This window comes from Ailuropoda melanoleuca, chromosome 18 (assembly GCF_002007445.2).
Source record: "Ailuropoda melanoleuca isolate Jingjing chromosome 18, ASM200744v2, whole genome shotgun sequence".
In the NCBI taxonomy this organism is placed as follows: domain Eukaryota; kingdom Metazoa; phylum Chordata; class Mammalia; order Carnivora; family Ursidae; genus Ailuropoda; species Ailuropoda melanoleuca.
In genome coordinates, this window is record NC_048235.1 from 19,090,073 (window position 1) to 19,108,351 (window position 18,279).

The following is an 18,279-nucleotide window of genomic DNA, read 5'->3' on the forward strand; positions in this document are numbered from 1 at the left end:
TTCTATTCAAATGCCCATGGAACATTCTCAAGAATAGATCATGCTCTGGGACACAAAACAGGTCTCAGCCAATACCAAAAGATTGAAATTATCCCCTGCATATTCTCAGACCACAACGCTCTGAAATTGGAACTCAACCACAAGGAAAAACCTGGAAGAAACTCAAACACTTGGAGGCTAAGAACCATCCTGCTCAAGAATGACTCGATAAACCAGGAAATCAAAAAACAAATTAAACAATTTATGGAGACCAACGAGAATGAATACACAACGGTCCAAAACCTATGGGATACTGCAAAGGCAGTCCTAAGGGGGAAATACATAGCCATCCAAGCCTCACTCAAAAGAATAGACGTCCCTAAAATGCAGTTTTTATATTCTCACCTCAAGAAGCTGGAACAGCAACAGAGGGAGAGACCTAATCCATGCATGAGGAAGCAGTTGACCAAGTTTAGAGCAGAAATCAATGAATTAGAAACCAGGAGTAGAGTAGGGCAGATCAACAGAACTAGAAGCTGGTTCTTTGAGAGAAACAATAAAATTGACAGACCACTGGCAAGACTTATCCAAAAGAATAGAGAAAGGACCCAAATTAATAAAATTATGAATGAAAAAGGAGAGGTCACAACCAACACCAATGAAATTGGAAGGATTATTAGAAACTTTTATCAACAGCTTTATGCCAATAAATTAAGCAATCTGGAAGAGATGGAGGCCTTCCTGGAAACCTATAAACTACCAAGACTGAAACAGGAAGAAATAGATTTCTTAAATAGGCCAATTAACTATGAAGAAATTGAGTCAGTGATAAACAACCTTCCAAATAATAAAACTCCAGGCCCAGACGGTTTTCCTGGGGAATTCTACCAAACATTCAAAGAAGAAATAATACCTATTCTCCTAAAGCTATTTCAAAAAATAGAAACAGAAGGAAAGCTACCAAACTCATTCTATGAGGCTAATATTACCTTGATCCCCAAACCAGGCAAAGACCCCCTCAAAAAGGAGAATTACAGACCGATTTCTCTAATGAATATGGATGCCAAAATCCTCAACAAGATCCTTGCTAATAGAATCCAACAGTACATTAAAAGGATTATCCATCATGACCAAGTGGGATTCATACCTGGGATGCAAGCATGGTTCAACACTCGCAAATCAATCAATGTGATACATCATATCAACAAGAAAAGACTCAAGAACCATATGATCCTCTCAATTGATGCAGAAAAAGCATTTGACAAAATACAGCATCCTTTCCTGATTAAAACCCTTCAGAGTGTAGGAATAGAGGGTACATTTCTCAATCTCATAAAAGCCATCTATGAAAAGCCTACTGCAAGCATTATTCTCAATGGGGAAAAGCTGGAAGCCTTTCCCTTAAGATCAGGAACACGACAAGGATGCCCACTCTCGCCACTATTATTCAACATAGTACTAGAAGTCCTTGCAACAGCAATCAGAAGACAAAAAGGGATCAAAGGTATCCAAATCGGCAAAGAAGAAGTCAAACTGTCTCTCTTTGCAGATGACATGATACTCTATATGGAAAACCCAAAGGAATCCACTCCCAAACTATTAGAAGTTATAGAACAATTCAGTAAGGTGGCAGGATACAAAATCAATGCCCAGAAATCAGTTGCATTTCTATACACGAATAACGAGACTGAAGAAAGAGAAATTAGGGAATCCATCCCATTTACAATAACACCAAAAACCATACGTTACCTTGGAATTAACTTAACCAGAGACGTAAAGGACCTATATCCTAGAAACTATAGATCACTTTTGAAAGATATTGAGGAAGACATAAAAAGATGGAAAAATATTCCATGCTCATGGATTGGAAGAATTAACATAGTTAAAATGTCCATACTACCCAGAGCAATCTACACTTTCAATGCTATCCCGATCAAAATACCGAGGACATTTTTCAAAGAACTGGAACAAATAGTCCTTAAATTTGTATGGAACCAGAAAAGGCCCCGAATCTCCAAGGAACTGTTGAAAAGGAAAAACAAAGCTGGGGGCATCACAATGCCGGATTTCGAGCTGTACTACAAAGCTGTGATCACAAAGACAGCATGGTACTGGCACAAAAACAGACACATCGACCAATGGAACAGAATAGAGAACCCAGAAATGGACCCTCGGCTCTTTGGGCAACTAATCTTTGATAAAGCAGGAAAAAACATCCGGTGGAAAAAAGACAGTCTCTTCAATAAATGGTGCTGGGAAAATTGGACAGCTACATGCAAAAGAATGAAACTTGACCACTCTCTCACACCATACACAAAAATAAACTCCAAATGGATGAAAGACCTCAATGTGAGACAGGAATCCATCAAAATTCTAGAGGAGAACATAGGCAACAACTTCTATGACATCGGCCAGAGCAACCTTTTTCACGACACATCTCCAAAGGCAAGAGAAATAAAAGATAAAATGAACTTATGGGACTTTATCAGGATAAAGAGCTTCTGCACAGCCAAGGAAACAGTCAAAAAAACTAAGAGACAGCCCACGGAATGGGAGAATATATTTGCAAAGGACACCACAGATAAAGGACTGGTATCCAAGATCTACAAAGAACTTCTCAAACTCAATACACGAGAAACAAATAAACAAATCATAAAATGGGCAGAAGATATGAACAGACACTTTTCCAATGAAGACATACAAATGGCTAACAGACACATGAAAAAATGTTCAAAATCATTAGCCATCAGGGAAATTCAAATCAAAACCACACTGAGATACCACCTTACGCCAGTTAGAATGGCAAAGATAGACAAGGCAAGAAACAACAATTGTTGGAGAGGATGTAGAGAAAGGGGATCCCTCCTACATTGTTGCTGGGAATGAAAGTTGGTCCAGCCACTCTGGAAAACAGTGTGGAGGTCCCTTAAAAAGTTAAAAATGGAGCTACCCTATAACCCAGCCATTGCACTACTGGGTATTTACCCCAAAGAGACAGACATAGTGAAGAGAAGGGCCATATGCACCCCAATGATCATAGCAGCATTGTCCACAATAGCTAAATCGTGGAAGGAACCGAGATGCCCTTCAACAGATGACTGGATTAAGAAGATGTGGTCCAGGGGCGCCTGGGTGGCACAGCGGTTAAGCGTCTGCCTTCGGCTCAGGGCGTGATCCCGGCGTTCTGGGATCGAGCCCCACATCAGGTCCTCTGCTGTGAGCCTGCTTCTTCCTCTCCCACTCCCCCTGCTTGTGTTCCCTCTCTCACTGGCTGTCTCTATCTCTGTCGAATAAATAAATAAAATCTTTGAAAAAAAAAAAAGATGATGTGGTCCATATATAGAATGGAATATTACTCAGCTATCAGAAAGAACGAGTTCTCAACATTTGCTGCAACATGGACAGCACTGGAGGAGAATGCTAAGAGAAATAAGTCAAGCAGAGAAAGACAATTATCATATGATTTCTCTCATCTATGGAACATAAGAACTAGGAAGATTGGTAGGGGAACAAAGGGATAAAGAAAGGGGGGGTAATCAGAAGGGGGAATGAAGCATGAGAGACTGTGGACTCTGAGAAACAAACTGAAGGCTTCAGAGGGGAGGAGGGTGAGGGAATGGGATAGACTGGTGATGGGTAGTAAGGAGGGAACGTATTGCATGGTGCACTCGGTGTTATACGCAACTAATAAATCATCGAACTTTAAAAAAAAATGGGTGGTCAAGGTGTTGAATCTATAGGCTTAGCGAGTCAGTCAAATTGACGGTAAGGCTAGTGGTTGAAAGAAAACCACTAGGTAGGTGGTAAAATTCTAAGTGAATGAAAGATGTCATGTTTGGATGGCACTTGCTCAGAATTTTCAAGTTTTAGGAGGTAAGGCTAAATTGTCTAGATGCAGCAAGGAGGAGCAAGTCTTACACCTAACTGACCTCTAGATTTGGTGGTATGTGTGCAGTGAGACAAAAATCTCCTGTCTGAGAGAGCTGCAGAAAATCAGTGTCTCAGGAGACAGCCTGTATTCGTGAGCAAGAAAGAGAAATACATGTTTAAGAAAGAGACTGAAGATATAATAGAGTATGCTGATGAACGAACATGACTTTTAGAGGAGGAATATAGAAGTTTGAGCAGAAGTAAACTACTGGGTTCACATGTAAATATATAAAGCCATATGAGATTAAAAGTCTGGGTAGGGAGGGATGGCCAACAGGATTGGACTTCTTGAGGTGAAAAGGAATGAGGGCATAATGTTGATCTGTCAGGGCATGAAGGGAATGGTGGATACCTGTTCTAATTACAGACTCCTTGGCACTGACCCACTAGTTACTTTATAGTGGTGAATGGTGATACTGCAAGGGTTTGTAGGTAAGATTGGATAGGAAAGGAGGTTTTACCAGGACAACACAGGTTTTTCTCTGTGCCTCCTTTAAATTTTATCTAGGGTAACAAGACCAGAAGAAACACAGTTGTATTTGGGCCATGAAGGAAAGTATTTTGTGCAAGGCCAATGTAACACCATTATCAAAAACCTAACAAAGTTTACACACATATGTGAGCACCTGTGCACACGTATGCACACACACGTCTACATTAAGACCAATCATACTTATGGATAATAATTCAGGTTTTAAATGATACATGAGCCAATAGATACGGCATTGATATTTTTGATAAATGCTCAAATCTGATTCATATTTTGGTGCACATTTGTGGGTTCTTTGGATGCCCCATTTTGCAGTTTTCTGACATGGGTGATGCACTCTTCAACTAACCTTCTGTGACTCATCCTCAGAGCCTTTTCCTGGTGGGGTCTGCATACCCTGGCTGACTGTCCTTTTTGGAATGGATCTTTTGAGAGGAGTCAGCCTGCTTAACATCTCATGTATCAACGGAAGAAAAGTTGCTTCCTTAGCTTTGCTCTTTGTCCTAACATTGCAGACAGCTCATGGCATAGATTTCTGCATTTGCTCTTCTCAGGGTAGGGTCAAATGCTAATCTCTTTGCCTCATATACAATGGGGAGCAAACTTCTGGCTCTACTGATGGTCTTCTCAAATCTGCACCTTCTAGGCTTACAACAAGGGTTGGTGGGTGAGAAAATAACGCAGTTCTCCAACTTTCATTACTTCAGCCTCTTTAGTTGCAGACTGTTTCTGCAAATGTTGTAACTTGCATTTTGTTTCTGGGCCGTTTGTAACCTCAGCAAAATTTGGGGCAAAAAGATTCCCATTTTAACATGTCATTATACAGTGATTTCTCCAAAGACTAGATACTCCTTTGCAAAAGACTTCCCCTCTCTCTACCATGTTCTCAGTCTTAATTTATGCGGCTTAAATGGGATTATAAAATATGTACTATTTACATATGAAAAGAATTTATTTCATTTTATTTGACTATAACAGAAATCAATATAGTGAAGTAGCTGTGAGTTGCCCTTTGGTATCCCACAGCCAAGATTCTAATTCTGGCTCCATGACTGTGACCATTATAAACAATGACCCTTGAGCAAGTAGATTAACTATTCTATAAAATGATGATAATAATGGCCTACCTCATATTGTTTTCATAAAGATTAAGATGTAAAATGTTAATATATGTTAATCACATTAAATAAATTATATGAATTTTATAAACCTCTTCCAGAAAATTCTTCCCAATTTATTTAAATACTATGGTGATGCCAAAACTGGACAAAAAATTACAAGAAAACTACAAACCAATGGCTTGCATGAACATAAATGCAAAAATTCTATAAAAACTTCAGTAAATCAAGTCCAAAAATCTTTATAAAAGATAATATACCATGATCAAGTGGGGTTTATGCAGGAGTGCAGTTTGGTTTAACATTTGAAATTCAATCTACATAAGCTACTACATTAACAGATTACAAAAGAAAAACAATATGAATGTCTCATTAGATGCAAAAATGCTTTGACCAAATCCAACATCCATTTCTGATAAAAGTTCTCAGCAGAGAAGGGAGTACCTCATACGAGCGTCTATGAAAAACCTGTTGTTAACATGAAACTTGATGATGAAAGACTCAATGCTTTCTCTCAAAGAATAGAAACAAATCAAGGATGTCTGCTTTCACCATGTTTTTCAATCCTGTGCTAGGGTTACTTGCCAGTGCAATAGGAAAGGATAACAAATAAATGGTATATAAATAAGAAAGGAAGTAGTAAAACTAATTTTATTTACAAATGACATGAAACAAAATTCAGCTGTATTTCTACATATGGGCAATGGGCAATCAGAAATAAAAGTTGAGGAAGTACATTAAAATAGCACTGAAATAATTTGGAATGCATTTAAAAAAGATGTGTAAGACTTATTCCTGGAACACTATCAGGTGCTAAGATAATTTAAAGAAGGCCTAAATAATTGGAGAAATATATTGTGTTTAGATATAGATGACAATATTATTGTCATCAATTCTTTTTAAATTGCTTTATATATTCAACAGAATCATCAAAATCACAGAAAGTCTTTCTCTGGAAATTTAAAATTTTATTCTAAAATTTATGTAGAGATGCAAAAGATCTAGATATTATAAAAAACCTGAAAAAGAAGAAGAAATTTGGAGGTCTTCTCTACCTGTTTTCAAGACTTACTATAAACCTGCCATAGTCAAGAGAGTGTGATATTGTAATGGATCTGAAATTAATAGCAATCCAATAATAGTAGTGGTCTTCAGTACCCCACTTTCAACAATGGATAGGTTATCTAGCTGGAAAATCATAAAGAAGACATTGGATTTTAACTATACTTAAAATAAAAATGACCTGAAGACATATACAGAACATTCCATGCAACAGCAGTTGAATACACAGTTTTCTCAAGCACATATAGAACATTCTACAGGATAGATCATATGTGAGATCACAAAACAAATATCATCAAATTTAAAAAGATTGTAAGCATACCAAGTATCTTTCATGACTATAGCAATAGGAGAAAAACTGGAAAATTCACAAATATGTGAAAATTAAACAACACACTCCCGAGCAGCCAATGGCTCAAAGATGTAATCAAAAGGGAAATAAAAGCCTATCTTGAAACAAATGAAAATGGAAGCACAACACATCAAAACTCATTGGCTGCAGCAAAGGCAGTACTAAGATGGAATTTTACAGTGATGAATGCCTACCTTAGGTAAAAAAATACCCTCAAATAAACAAATTAACTATATACCCGAAGGAACTAGAAAAACAAGAACAAACTAAGCCCAGGGGCACCTGGGTGGCTCAGTTGTTGAACGTCTGCCTTCGGCTCAGGGCGTGATCCCGGTGTTCTGGGATCGAGCCCCACATCAGGCTCCTCTGCTGGAAGCCTTGCTTCTTCCTCTCCCACTCCCCCTGCTTGTGTTCCCTCTCTCACTGGCTGTCTCTATCTCTGTCAAATAAATAAAAAATATTAAAAAAAAAAAAGAACGAACTAAGCCCAAAGTTAGGAGAAGAAAGGAAATAACAAGATCAGAGTAGAAATAAATGAAATAGGGATTAAAAATACAGTAGAAAAGATCAAAGAAACTAAGAGCTGACTTTGAAACAAAACTGACAAGCCTTTAGCTAGACTTACCAAGNAAGATCAGAGTAGAAATAAATGAAATAGGGATTAAAAATACAGTAGAAAAGATCAAAGAAACTAAGAGCTGACTTTGAAACAAAACTGACAAGCCTTTAGCTAGACTTACCAAGAAAAAAGAGTATTCAAATAATAAAATTATAAATGGAAGAGGAGATATTACAACTAATGCGACAAATACAAAGAATCATTAGAAACTATTATGAGCAGCTATATGTCACCCAGTTGGACAACCTAGAATAAATGGATAGATTCCTAGAAACATAAAACCTACCATTTGAATCATGAAGAAATACAATACCTGAAAAGACTAATAGCAAGCAAGAAGAAAAACCAGTAAATAATCTGATTAAAAATGGGCAGAGGTCTTGACTAGATATTTTTCCAAAGAAGACCTAAAAATGGCCAACATGCACACGAGAAAGAGCTCAGATCACTCATCATCAAGGACATGCAAATCAAAAACCATAATCACTCTCTCAAAGAGACAGCTGCACTCTCATGTTCACTGCAGCGTGATTCACAATAGCCGAGACATGGAAACAACCTAAGTGTTCATGACAGATGAATAAAGAAAGGAAAAGTGGTATACATATCCAATGGGATATTAGCCTTAGGAATAGAAGGAAATCCTGAATTTGTGACAACTTGGATGGAACTTGGAGGCATTATTGAATGAGATAAGTCAGACAGGGAGAGACAGATACTCTATGATCTCCCTATACGTGGGATCTAAAGATGTTGAATTCATGGAAACAGAGTGAAATGGTGGTTATTATGGGCTGAGCGGTTGGGGATATTGAGAGACACTGGTTAAAGGATACAAACTTTTAGTTCTAAGAGGAAAAAGTTTCAGGGGTCTAATACACAGCATGGTGACTGTAGTAACCAATGCTGTATTGTTTACTTGGAAGTTGCTATGAGAGAAGAGCTTTAATTATCCAATCTAATGACAATAACAATGAAATGATCATTGTATGAGGTGAAGGATGTGTTAGCTAACCTTACTGTGGTATACATTTCACAATATGTATGTGTATCAAATTATCACATGGTACACCTTAAACTTACATAATATTATACACCAACTACATCTCAGTAAAGCTAGGAAAAGAAAGTGTGATATCAGTGTAAAGAGACAAATGGATAAATGGAATTCAGTGAATATATAAATTCAATGGGGAAAAGATAATCCTTTCCACAAATGGTGCAGAACAATTGTATAGCCACATGCAAGAAACTGAATCTGAGCTCTTACAACAAAGCAAAAATTCCCTTGAAATTGTTCAAGAACTTAAATATAAGAGTTTACACTCTAGAATTTCTAGAGGATCACATAGGAAACAGCTTAAGTGATGTTAGCCTTGGAAAAGACTTCTCAAATTCAGCACCAAAAACACAATCCATAAGAGAAAAATAATCAATATAGTCGATGTTGCCAAAACTAAAACCTTGTACTCTGTTAAGCAAATAAAACTGGGAGAAAATATTACAAAATGTGCATCTGGTAAAGGACCTGTATTTAGAACATAAAAAATGTCTTACAACTTCATAAGAAGAAAACAGTATGATAGAAAATAGGCTAGACATTTGAACAGATATTTTTTCAAAGAAATTATACAGATGGCAAATAAACACATAAAAAGATGTTCAAGATCATTAGCCATTATGGAAATATAAATTAAACCGCAATGGGGGACGCCTGGGTTGCTCAGTCCGTTAAGCATCTGCCTCCTGCTCAGGTCATGATCCCAAGGTTCTGGGATCAAGTCCCGCATCTGGCTCCTTGCTCAGTGGGAGCCTGCTTCTTTTTCTGCCTGCCGCTCCCTCCTGCTTGTGCTCTCTCTCTCTGACAAATGAATAAATAAAATCTTAAAAGCAACAACAGCAACAACAACGCAATGGGATGCCACTACTCGCCAACTTGAATGACTAAAATTTTAAAAGTTTGACCACATCAAATGTTGGGAAAGATGTGAATTTTCATGCACTACTGGTGTGAATGATAAAACCACTTTGGAAAACAGGTTAGCATTTTCTTAAAAGGTGTACGTACACCTACCATATGATCCCACCATTCCATTCCTAGGTATTTACCAGGGAGAAGTGGAAGTATCTGTTCACAGAAAAGCTTGGATGGGAATCTTCATAGTGGCTCTATTTGTGGTCGCTTAAAACTGGAAATGACCAAAATCCCCATTAACCGTTGAATGGATAGAAAATAGAATATCCATACAATGAGAAGGAATGAATTATTGACACGTGAACAATATGAATGAGTCTCAAAACGATTATATTGAGTGAATGAAGCTAAGCTGAAAGAGGACAGACTGTAAAATTCCATTTATATAAAATCATAAAAAATGTAGACTAATCTATCATGATAGAAAGCAGTTCAGTTGTCTGGGCATGAGAAGACAGGAGAGGTGCAGAAATCAATTATACCAGAAGTGCTCAGCACATTTTAGCTCTTATGGTAATAGTAGTTAGTACTATGAGCCTCTCATCACTGCCCCCACCCCTAAATGGAGAAGGAACAAAGGAAGGGGTAATTTTTAGCTTAAATAAAAAATGACGGAAAAAACCCTGGGGTTTGATTCTAAAGATTAGATCAAATTTCTTTTATTATGTGGACTAGAGTATGGAAATTAAGGTGAGGTACAGAAAAATAAGAAAAGAGCCCAAGTTTTTTGCAACCCAGAATATCTTTGTACTATAATACCTTTACATGCACAACCATTTCTGCCATCCCCTTCCCCAACCCACACATGCTATGGTTGTAAATCCTGTTTTGCATTTTCCTGTGTCTGATGGGTTACCACTTAATGTGAAGGACCAAAAACCATAGTTCCATATTTCAAAAGCTAGTTTCTAAATCTGCAAAAAGCCAGAAGTGAGACTAAAAAGATCACTCCAGGAACCACGAACATTTTGTGTGTCCTGTTTGGCTTTGGATCCCGTCTTCCTTACTGGGCACAGTGAACGCCGGGAGCAATCACATTTGTCTGTTGACTGGTTGACTCAAGGCACATACAGTTTGTTCCCCGCCCCCCCAATGATAGCTCTTCATATTTTACAAACTTTGGGCAAAGCAAGGGATGAAGTTTCCGGGGCCTGAAAGAACTTGGCCATGGGTTTTACCAAGAGGCTGTGCTGTTTCCCATAGGGGTGAATTTTGGAATGTGTAGAGCTCTGTTGGCATTATAATAAAGGTGGGGGCCAAAACTGTCAATTCTCTTGTCAAAACCAAGAATTGTCTCACTAGAGGCACTAGTGTGGGGAAACCCTGAATTCTAGTCGATGTTATACAAGCAAAGAAAAAGGGGAGTTCAGGGATGTTGTTACCAAACAATCCTCATGGTCTCTCAAGTGTATTTCTCTTATACGTGGAAGTTTGGGCTCGTGCTTTATATTCTGTTACGATTATCCTGCAAGTGGGAATGGGAACATATTTATCCACAATCGAGATGACCCTATTATATGCCATTGATTTTGATACAACTCCAAATGGCTTTTATACTAGAAACACTAGAAAAAGAGGCAAGTCATTTCATTACAAAGCTTCAAGAAATGGTCTAAGGTTAAAAGGGAAGTGAAGTCAGAGACAGTGAGAACCTGGACCTTCTGATTGTTACTTCAGCGCTTGTGCTAATATTGCATTGGCATGTTAGTAATCTCTTAAAAATTATCAAATAAATAATTTAAATTAGAAAAGGATGCACACTTACCCTTAAAAACATTGACAAATGTGCATTTACTTTATATTTTACTAACTCTATTCCTATTTTTATTCAGAGATTGGGAATGTGGCCTCTGGAGTTTGACTTGCCAGCTCAAATGCCAGTTCTGCCATTTGATGCTGTTTATTCTGATGGCCCAGTTTCTTCATCTATGTAAAGGGCAATTTAGGATTGTTTTGGGGATTATGTAAATAATTTATATCAAGTCTTTACCGGTGCCTAGAACATGGTGAATCCTCAAAAATTGGCATTTTCGTTTACTGTCTACACAGGTGCTGAGATTCTAATAAATACATTATGTAGCAGAGTTATAAACCTTAAATCTGTTATTCTCTAGAATTTTAATACACTCATAATAAAAGGCACATAATTTGGAAACTATTATATATGGTTATAAGAATCCTACAATTGCCTTTGAAAATGACATAATTTAGAAGCACAATCACTTTTTGTCTCCTAGCCTCAGAAAATCTTGGCTCATCCATAGGTCTGACAGGGGAAATGATCCAGATACTGATGGCCTGTGCTCCATGGCAATTCATGTGATGTTGAGGATTTACAATACAGAGTCACTGTTGCTTTGAATCATACACATTTTTAATCATCTAGTTAAATGTTCTCCATACTTCTAAAACTTTGCTTTCTCTCACTACCTTCCGTTACCTACATTTACTTTTAAACATATTATTGGTGACTGTGCCCTTTCCCGGTCTCCCTGAAAGATTGCGGGATTCTTTTCAAGTTTTCCTAGGCTTCAAATGTAAACAAGAATAAATTATTGACATTTCTATTTTGTCTCTCTTTTTATAGATCTATTGTGATATTTTACTGTGTAAATCCCAATTTAAACTGTAAAAACCAAATTCTTGAATTATCCACTAGGTGGGAGCCTTGTTCTTCCGTTAAATACAGATTTTCCCTTTTTTAAGTGAAATTTATTTTTTCCCTCTTGTGAAGAGTTGAATGCATCAATCCTGTTACCAAGGACTCTGCTTAAGAAGTAATGGTTATACTCGGGGCTCTCTTGAGGTTGACAATGGAGGATTCACTAAAGGGGGAGAGGTGCGTGGATCTGTGAACAGTGTTTAGTTTCTTTTTTTCCCTTTGTCCTTCATGGGCTACTCAAATAACAATCTCACATGAAACATTGTTCTCCACAGAAATGTCACACTCCTCTAAGGACTAAATCTGAGGACTCCCTTTTGTCTCTTTACATAGGTGGTTTACGGAAGGATCTCCCCAAATCACATGTCCACATTTCTTATCAGTTTTCCAGCTCCACCATTTTGATGGAACTCTTTACAGCAAATGTAACGGTAATATATGTTTCTGATATTTTTCAAGCAGATTTATAAAAAAAAAAAGATCACTTTAAATGGTCTGTTTGTGTTTAAATTTTCTAATGGTTCCAAGTAACCAGGATTTCATTTTTTCAGATTATATCATTTTTGTAATGTATAGGATAATAGAAAACGACGGAATGATGGGAGTGCATTAACTGGTAAGCAGTGGCTGAAGTTTAGAGTCCATCGGGTTGGGAAATTTAGGCTTTTTCAAAGCAGTGATATTTATCTGGTACTCAGCAAATTTCGAGTTAGGAAGAATGACGGTGCAGCCACTTTGTAAAACAGTTTGATAGTTTGTTAAAATGTTAAATATATCATATATCATGCGGCCCAGCAACTTCCTTCCTTGTTATCTAGCCAAGAGAAATGAAATTATATATCCACACAAAGACTTATACGTAAATGTTCATTAGTAACATTGTTTATATTAACCAGAAAAAGGAAAACAATCCAAATGTCCATCAACTAGTGAATAGACAAACAAAAAAAATGGTGTATCCACACGGTGGAGAAGACTACTGAACGACCAAGAGGCATGGAGTAGTGGTGTAGACTACGGCACGGATGAATTCCAACAACACGTTATTGCAGAAGAAGTCAGACATAGAAGATTACATATTGTATAATTTCGTTTCAAGGAAAAGTACAGAAAGGGCAAATTTATGGTGATAGAAAGTAAATTAATGGTCACCTGGGTGTTGGAGTCGGCATATGGGGTACCTACCTGCAAACAGGACCAAAGTCTCCTTTTGTAGTGATGGAAATGTTTTACAATTGGATTGTGGTGATGGGTGCACAACTCTGTACATTTATTAGAAGTTACTGAATTTGTACACTTAAATTTTATTGGACATGTAAATCTGTTAAAAATCAGTAGAATAAATCAGAAAGTGAAAGGTTCTTATAAAATCCAGAGAGAGAAACTCACTAGAGTCCAGCATCCAAGTCAGGCCAGCTTCTTGTTTTAACGTTTCAGAAAAGACTAAGAATACACGACTTTGATTTCTCATACCCTGAAAAAAGAATAGCCAAATGCTCCTGGATCAGAGCATCAGAATTCAAGCTGTGGGGCTTGTGTTTGCCCACGGCCTATGAGCCTTTCCTCCTGCTCACACAGTGCACCACACACTGAATGCAACCAGGCTCTGTTAGGCCTGGTCCTTTTCTCTCAAGGAACCTGGACACTAGGTTGTTTGCGTATCTCGCGCAATTTAATGTTATTATTGGGAAATGAGGTGGTCCAAAGAAAGTGTGTTTTTCCTGGGTAACTTTTGACGGACTGTAAACTTTGTCCATCTTCTCAGCGTGCCTTTGAGACCTCCCTTTGCCATTGTCTGACCAGAACAATGGGTCGGTTTTTCTGACACCAGGGATGAATTTATGGCACGACAGAGGTCTAAAACCTCCCTCACTTAAGACATAAATCTGAAGGAAAATGTATGAAATGGATGAATATTCACAAATATATTGATTACTCTCACTTATAGAAATGAATTTCTTCTGGGGCGCCTGGGTGGCTCAGTCATTAAGCCTCTGCCTTTGGCTCAGGGCGTGATCCCAGAGTCCTGGGATAGATCCCTTTCCTCTCCCACTCTCCCTGCTTGTGTTCCCTCTCTCGCTGGCTGTCTTTCTCTCTGTCAAATGAATAAATAAAATCTTAAAAAAAAAAGAAATGAATTTCTTCTTACCTCCCCTCCAAATCCTATTGATAATTGTTGCTAGTTTGAGTCATTAAAAATGCTGAGAAATTGTTTTACAAAACCCATCCCAAATCTGCTTGGATATAAAAGGAAATGGTGATATGCTTGCTTACATAATGCATCTGCATCTGAAGGGCAAATACTTCTTCCTTTGTGCCTTTGGGGGATTCTCCTTGTTACCTTGTGAGTATTCTCTGACTCACTTCTTTTCCTTCCTTCCCTGGGCCAGGCTTTCAGTGGCTTCAGAAGACAAAAAGTCAATGCTTGCAGTAAGACCAGCAGATGAACTTGGCTTCTGTCTCATCAGTTTTTCAGAATTACCCAGATGTGAGATGTGATCAACAGCTAAGTCTTCAATGACAGTATCAAGCTTGGTTCTTCCCTCTACCTTGTGGGTAGGATCAAAGTTACCCTTTCAATCAATTTAGAGCAGAGAAGTTATCTTTTCTATCATGAACATACACCAGCTTCAGTTGGGAGAAACTTTTCATTTGTTCCATACGAAGCCTCTGGATGAGGATTATGGGTGAGTTTTAAGAAAACTATTATTTCCTAGGTTCTGCAAATTATTTTCATGGCTGGGTTCAACATTTCAACTTTTTGTCAGTGGGCTCCTAACAATAGTATTTTTTAAGCTGGCATGGTTGTGGCCGTTCTCTTCCATGGCGACAGGTATTACTATGGTGGTTGTGACCAACTGTATAGGCTAAATGCCTTTTGCTTGTCTATTCTCTCTGCCTTCATTGCAGTTTCTCAGTGTTGCTTGATGAAAAAAATCCTTTCCAACTTTTTTTTTGGTTCAGCTGAATACTTTCTTCACAAGCTTGGTGAAAGACTCCCTTTCTTCTCCAGACCCCTCCGGCATTTTATTACTCTCCAACAGATATACTCTTTTAAGCTTTTTTTTTTCTTTTTTTTTAAACATCCAAAATTGGGTAACATGTTTATATTAAGGGACAATTTTTTTTTCTGATTCATTACTTTGAGAAGAAAATTCTCAAATAAAATAAAAATACAAAGATTTTTATTTTTTAAAGATCAAGTATATTTCTTTTTTTTTTTTTTTTAAGATTTATGTATTTATTTGAGAGAGAGAGAGAAAATGAGCAGGGAAAGGGGCAAAGGGAGAGAGGGAATCCTAAAGCAGTTTCCCTGGTGAGTGTGGAGCCCCACATGGGGCTTGATCCCAGGATCCTGAGATCATGACCTGAGCCAAATTAAGAGTTGGCCCTTTAACTGACTGAGCCACCCAGGTGCCCCTTAGAAAGATTTTCAAATGAAGCAGCTTCTAGATGTATGTTATGTTCTTTGTCATTGAAAATAATAAAATCACATAACATCTGAACTATTGTGAAAAATCCAAAATTTATATGTACCATTATAATAGAGGATATTTCATTCTATTTGGCTTGTATTTATTTGCAGACTTATATTACCTCCTCTCTGGAGCTGGGCAGTGTCATCACTGAGGGCAGAAAACAATGCTCACCCACATTTGTAACTTCCACGTGTTTTGCATGTTAGAAGTTCTCAGTGCTAAATAAATAAATAAACAAACAAATAAAAATAAAATAAAATAAAAAGCAGTTCTCAGTGATACAAAGCCCATGAAACTCCCAGAAGAGTGACTGACAGAGTGAGAAGTCACAAAGGATGTGTCCTTCCTCCTTCTGTTTTTTCAACTTAAAGTGGGGGGATTTAGTTTTAACCAGAGACACAGCAATGGCAAATGCCACATAGCTACTAGGGATTCTATGTCTTTTCTTTTGCTTTTGTTTTTGCATCCTGGCTTCACAATGTTTTTGCTTTCAAATGAATAACCAATGTGTTATTTTTGTTAGCATAATTGGTAATTATATATATTATATGAAGCCAAGAAGCAGATTATCTTTCTCTTCAAAGACCTTTCACTTCCTCATTTGGTTATATTCTCCCTAACATTTTCCCAACTAAACATTTCTTCTTCTCACCATTGCACCCATTTGCTGTCTATGGAATACCAAAGAAGCCAATTGAGGATAAGCCCTCACCCTATAAATTCCACTCCCTGGTCCAAACTTTCTTTCTTTCACTCAATAACTGAGTGCTTACTAGGTGCCAGGCTCTGTACTAGGCCTGGCTCTGATGCTAAAACAGCCAACCCATTACAGTTTCTGTCTTCCAAACCTATTTTTAAAAGTGATCTTCAAAACGGAATGAACAGATAATGATCAACTGAGGTATGGAAAAATTTGGAACCTCTATTTACTTTTTCAGAAAAAATTCTTTATTCCTATTTCTTAGATGGTACATCATACATTAGCATAATAGAACATGTGTATAGTTTATAAAGTATAAAATCCATAAATATTAAAGATGTATGCTCATATTAGTTGCTGATAGAGGTTTCAAGCAAAAATATTTTCAGACCACTGGTTTAGTGGTATTAACCTGTGGCTCATGAGAAGTCTTAGACGCTCTACCCCACCCAGAGTATTTATGAATCCCCCCACATTCAGTAAACAGTAAATGGCAAATGTAAGTAAACATAGTATGCTTACTGTTTAAATTCAGCATTGAGAGGTCCCTATCACCCTATCCCCCAAATCACTTTCCTGCTCTTAAGTGCCTTATATATAGGAAACTTATGGCACTAGTATGATGTCATGGTCAATAAAATAAGAAGCTAAGCAATTACAGCACCACATGGATGGGGTAAGTATTAGGTGTGTTGGCAACGCTCTGAGGGGCACGCTAGCCAGTTCTTGGGGTCAGGAGAAACTTTTCTAGGTAGCTTCAACCTCAGACTTAAAGGTTACATAGAAATGTGGTAGCAGAGAAGTAGGAAAAGCCTCTGGGAAGACTTAAGAACACGCAAGCATTCCAGCATCAAGAGAGAGTATGCAAATTTGGGGGAATTAAACCTATGGTGGAAGTGTGGTGTGTAAAGGTAATGGGGTGAGAGCCAAGCAGAACCAGACTATGAAGAGCCTTGTTAAGAAGTTTGACTTATTTCCTGAAGGCGATGGGGAGCCGTGGATACCTTTTAAGCAGAGACATGACATGGTGAGGGATGTGTTTTATCTTATCTTATTTATTTATTTATATTTTTAAAAGATTTTATTTATGTATTTGTCAGAGAGAGAGAGCATGCGAGCACACAAGCAGGGGGAGCAGCAGAAAGAGGGAGAAGCAGGCTCCCCGCTGAGCAAGGACCTGAGCTGAAGGCAGATGCTTAACCGACTGAGCCACTCAGGCATCCCTATTTTATTTTATTTTAGATTTTATTTATTTTAGAATGAGAGAGACAAAGGAGGGGGAAGGGGCAGAGGGAGAGGGAGAGAGAGAACCTCAAGCAGACTCCCTGCTGAGTGCAGAACCCAACTTGGGGTTCGATCCCAGGACCCTGAGATCATGACCTAAGCCTAAGTCAAGAGTCAGACACAACTGCCTGAGCCACCTGGGGGCCCCGGGATGTGTTTTAGGAAGACATCTCTCTAACCGCAGTCGGATAGTATGACCAGAGTTGCTAGGTTTCCAGGATAGGTCCAATTTCTGTTTATGGTTCTGCTGTAAATGTCAGTTGTGCCCCCTTTCAATAACAAACTTTTATTTGGATGATATATAGTTTTCCAAAGAGTAGACTGAAGGAAACAAAGTAGCATGAGGGTCTTGGCTGCACTTGGTTGCAGTCTTCTGGAGGAGAGACAACATCTTGCTTTAAGTTAGTGATAGGATGGACAGAGTAGAGGATAGATATTGGTAGTAGTGATATGGAAGAGGTACATACAGAGCAGGTGATGGTTGATTTGATATGAAGAACAGGAAAGAACAACAAAGACTAGGGCACCCGGGTTTCTCCTCTGGCATCTAGACAGGTAGAGGACTATTTACCAAGATACAGATTACCAGAGTTTGGGGGACGGAGAATAATAACTGAATTTTGGGAACC